Genomic DNA, 6004 nt, shown 5'->3' on the forward strand with positions numbered 1-6004 from the left:
AAAAAAATGAAGAATATGTTTTCAAACGCAAATTGAGAATGACTCTGCATTTTTTGGAAGGTGAAAATAGTTAGTGAAGTATTAAATATGGTTTTAATTGCACAAAATCTTATTAGATTCCTTTTTTGAATATTGGATTTATTTACTATTTTATGAGTACTGATGTCGGTTTATTAAATTTTCCTTGTCATAATAAGAGGATTTTAAGTGACTTTATGGCAAGTGAATCTGAATTAGTGCCTATATATTTTCTTAAAAAAAATTAAAATATTATCAACCGAAGTTATTCATTAATCTATTGAAGATAAAACCGTATAATTGTTATGTACAAATCAAAACACAGTGAAATTAGATCAGGTCATAATTTTCCCTACGTTTTATAAATCAATAATGATTATTTCCGAATAGTAGGTAGTTGGTTGGCCAGGGCACCAGCCGCCCGTTGAAATACTACCGCCAAAGAGTTATAGGGTCCTTTAACTGGCCAGACAGTACTGCATTGGATCTTTCTCTCTTTGCCTACACATACACCGAATAGTCTGGCATATTCTTTACAGATTCTCCTTTGTCCTCATACACCTGACAACACTGAGATTACTAAACAATTCTTCTTCTCTTAACGGGTTAACTGCTGCACTGTATTTGTTCAGTGGCTGCTTTCCTCTTGGCAAGGGTAGAAGAGATTCTTTAGCTATGGTAAGCAGCTCTTCTAGGAGGACACTCCAAAATCAAACCATTGTTCTCTAGTCTTGGGTAGTGCCATAGCCTCTGTACCATGATCTTCCACTATCTTGGGTGAGAGTTCTCTTTCTTGAGAGTACACTCAGGCACGATATTCTATCTGATTTCTCTTCCTCTTGTTTTGTTAAGGTTTTTAGATTTTATATAGGAAATATTTATTTCAAAAATGTTACTCTTCTTAAAATATGTTATTTTTCCTTCTTTCCTTTCCTCACTGGGCTATTTTCCTTGTTAGGGCTCCTGGGCTTATAGCAATCTGCTTGTCCAACTAGGGTTGTAGCTTAGCAAGGAATGATAATAATAATAATGATCTATGAGTTTATTGATGTATCAAAGAGAAAGGGATAATTTGGATTACATTGAATGAGAGATTTTTGATTATTTAAAAAAAAAGGTGTTTACTTCAAAGATAAATTACAAAACCTCATCAACCTAGTAACTTGTTACCTTATTAACTTATTAACTTTGCTATAAATGATAGAAGCTGAACAATTTACAGACTATAAAATCTATATTACTTTGAAAAAAATATGAACTCTGTTTACATAACTAGCAATACTGGAAAATATGAATTTTGTTTATATAACTTGCAAAAAGAAAAAATATGAAAACTATTAAATAACAGCCAATAAGGAAAAATATGATATATGTTCATAAAAATCCCAATAAAGAAAAAAATATGAATGTTATTCATATAACGGCCCATAAAGAGAAACTAAAATATATTTTATATAACTGCAAATAAGTAAAAAAATATGAATTTTGTTCACTGAAGAATCAAGTTACCCTAATTAACAGTTACGTTGGAATGCCCGTATAATTAAAAGAAATAATTACTAAATGTATCATACCAGGAACTTTATAATCGATATTCGTTCACATTAACTCCGGAGTGAAAATACCAAATTCTGAAAACTTATATTAGACTTAGTAATAAACATATTGAAATGAGTAATTAAAAGCTTGAGTTTTTTTTCCATGACTCGAAAATATCCAATTATGTACCACCATTTGATGAATGTTTAAAGGCCAATCATGAGTGGCAGAAGCAAGGGTCAGCGACAATACCATAAACTCTGGCCATATACATATGATTAACTCCCAAGCCCCCCATGAATCCAAGTTAGGACCAGAGAGGGGCAGGCATTGGCTGCTGATTACTCAGCAGGTAGATCGATAAGTTCCCATAAACCTATAATCCCTTACCTCACAAAAATTATGAGGTTGCAGCCACTAAGGAAACTATCAAGCTTTGGCAGAACTCGAACCCCAGCCCAGCAGATCACCAGGCATAAATATTCCCAATAGGTTCCCATAATCTGTTCATAAAATATATTTCATCAAAGGTATATTAGAGAGGAAGCTTATTTCTTTTTAAAAAGTATTTGTAGCTTAAATTAAGTCCAATTTACCAGGGAAGATATATTCTATCCAAATTATTTGTTTGTGATAGTGAAGAGAGAATGCAAATTCTGGTAAAAAAATTTAGATTTCAAAGTTTATTATCATTATCATTAGCTAAGCTAAAACCCTAGTTGGAAAAGGAGGATGCTATAAGAGCTCCAACAAGGAAAAATAGCCCAGTGAGGAAAGGAAATAAGGAAATGAATAAACTACAAGAGAAGTAATTACAAATTGATAAAATATTTTAAAAACAGTAACTACATCGAAACAGATATTTCATATATAAACTATAAAAAGTCTTATGTCAACCTGTTCAACTTGAAAACCTTAGCTGCAAGTTTGAACTTTCGAAGTTCTACCGAAGAGGATATAGTTCAATAAGGATTTTTCTAAATTTTTTGGCTAATATCAGATTAACTTCCTTTACACTACATTTGTTTCTAATGCAAATGAACGGAAATCTTTGGTACTAAAGTCATCCCAGACCAAATCTAACAAATAAGACTCCCTTTCCCCAGTCCCACTCCCGACTCAGATTGAGCGAAGGTTTCTGGGAATGTTGACAAAGCAAAAACGCAATATCGCCCCACCTTGTACTCGGTGGCACTTACACCTGAAATGCCTTGATACGTGACACGGCCTCTCCACTTAGCAGTTGTGTCAGTGGTGTTTATACAGAATATATGGCGTCCACTTAGGATGCAACAAACGTGGGAATACGAGCTAGATGGCGTTCAATTGAGTACAATTGACCTCTCTATTTGGAGAGATTTCATGACAGGATTTCCATATAACTTTTGGAATATTACTGGAAGTCCTAAGTCATATATATATATATATATATATACTATATATATATATATGTGTGTGTTTAATTTATATATATATATATATATATATTTATATATATATATATATATATAAATATATATATATATATATATATATAAATACTAATATATATATATATATATATATATATAAATACTAATATATATATATATATATAAATACTAATATACATATATATATATATATATATATCTATATATATATATATATATATGTATATATATATATATATATATATAGTTATATATATATATCTATATATATATATATATATATATTTATATATATGCATATATATATATATATATATATAATATATATATATATATATATATACATATATATATATATATATATATCTATATATATATATATATATATATCCCTTTTCTCAGTGAGGATACCTTAACACGGCTACACAGTTTCCGTATTGCCATGATCAGCAAATCTGTGCAAGTTAGGGCACCCATACTAGGTTGGCTTGTTGTAAATTATCAGAAAAAAATCTCTCACAATCACCAATCCTCACTGACTAGAGGGGAGATGAATACCAGCCAACCCTATACATTAATTGATATGATTGAGGCCTTTGTCCTGGCCTGCAGTGGAACAGAAATGGCATCATATATATACATATGTGAGTAGGTTTTTTTATATGTGCATGTAAATTTATTTACTGTTTAGGTTTGTACACAGACACACATACACAAACACACACACATTTATGTATATATATATATATATATATATCTATATATATGTATGTATATATATATATATATATATATAATACAACAGTAATATATATACATATACACACACATATATATATATATATATAATACAACAGTAATATATATACATATACACACACACACATATATATATATATATATATACATATATATAATACAACAGTAATATATATATATATATATATACAGCAGTAATATATATATATATATATATATAATACAACATAAATATATATATATATATATATAATACAACAGTAATATATATATATATATATATATAATACAATATAAATAAATATATATATATATATATATATAATACAACAGTAATATATATATATATATATATATGTGTGTGTGTGTGTGTGTGTTTGTATATATATATATATATATATACATATATATATATATATATATATGTTCGCATAAAATTTTTTATGATTAAGTGCACATATGCGGGTTCATATGTGCTGGTTTTGATATGTTTCTGTCTATCTGCTTATCTTGATAACACTTAGCAGAAATTGATTTCAGTGATTGCAACATCGATGTCTTTTCTGCTGAAAGAACTTGATAAATTCAAAAGGTGTCCAGTTTAATATTATCACATGAAGATTAATATCAGTGTGCTCTCTCTCTCTCTCTCTCTCTCTCTCTCTCTCTCTCTCTCTCGTTATCATTTAATATTTATGTCAAAATAACTTTAAGAAATCTAGGTAATGATACATTAATTATGATGATTGTCCTCAGCCATGATGGTTTTTATTTTAATTACTTTTTTATAATTTTCATGAGTTTAAAATCATCAGTGATATTAGCTGATATACCTATTTTGATAAAGAGATTAATTGAGAATATATCTGCAAAGCCATTATCATTGAGTTTGATAAATCTCTTCCATAATTACTCCATTAAAATGAGGATTTCTCAGATTTCATAATTTTTTTACCTACTATCACAAAGCTACTAATAAATCTTCTATTATTGATTTTTTTCTTATATTGTAAGCATATAGTTAATTGCCAGTTAATTATTACGACACTAAGTATCCTCTAATTGTATTTAAAATAAACAACACTATCTCATTCCTGAACTACTCACCTGCCCCAGAAAATGGTCCAGAGCGTGTTTTAACCAATCAGTGGCCACCTTACAACTACTGCCTTCACCCACGGTGGATTTCCAACCAATGAAAATTTAGCGTCTAGACCAAGACCTATTAAGACCAACTACGAAAAGCTCTTCCAGCAGGATGATGAGCAGAAGTGCGAAAAAACGTTGCTACTTGGATACGATCAAATAGAACAGTGAACTTCAGACAGTTCTATAAATTTTGGCTGTACCTAAAAGACCTAAAAGAGATTACCTCTCTTGTCAACAACTAATAATGTGACTTAGTTACTCTGGGGATATTAGTTTTTTACCAGATTATATAGTTTTTCCCCATTATCACCAAGCTGGAACCACTCTATCCTAACGTTCAGAGCGACACCCATCAGATATTAGTTATTGTTAACTTAGAGAAGAATACTTGATAATCATTTAGTCATATCAAATGTAGGTGACCTAACCCATTGTTAGTCTCCTAGAGAGTCTCTTTTTCTGCCTTGGAGACAAATACGCATCAGATCTTTCAGTTTTAGTTACATTTAAGTATTCCGAGGATAACCTAATAGGTATTGTTTTCTATAGTATTGCACTGATCAGAGATCCTCCTGTAGCCTCCTTCACCTGGTCTCTAGATGTTAGCTTTTACAAGATTGCTTATTTATTAATGATAACCAATTAATTTGGTATTGTCTCGTAGCTTTATTGTCCTTCGTTTGCCTTCCGTCTTTGCTTTGCAAACTCCAAAAGTAATTCGAAGCAAAAACGAAATAAAAAAGATAATTAAAATAGTCTGAACTATTTACTTGCCTCACACAAAGAAATTAGAATAGGCATATAGTTATTTTTAAAAAGCATAAAGTAGCTGAGTTACTAAATGCCTAAAGCTATATAATTTAACTTTAGTCTCGAAACCACACAAATTTCTAACCATCACCATGAAATTAACTAATCTACAATTTAATTCTGAACAAACATCATAAAGTAAACTCTTTAGTAAACAGATACAACCCTTTTCTAAACAACCAGTATCCTTTACCTTACTACTAACGTAATTTAGCTTAAAGTTAACACATTTTAGCTTCCCAATTTCATCCCAACTAGACTCCAAGAGACTCAAAGAAGCAAAGCAGCCATTCTCA

The sequence above is a fragment of the Palaemon carinicauda genome, chromosome 34 (genome assembly GCF_036898095.1).
Source record: "Palaemon carinicauda isolate YSFRI2023 chromosome 34, ASM3689809v2, whole genome shotgun sequence".
Taxonomy (NCBI): Eukaryota; Metazoa; Arthropoda; class Malacostraca; order Decapoda; family Palaemonidae; genus Palaemon; species Palaemon carinicauda.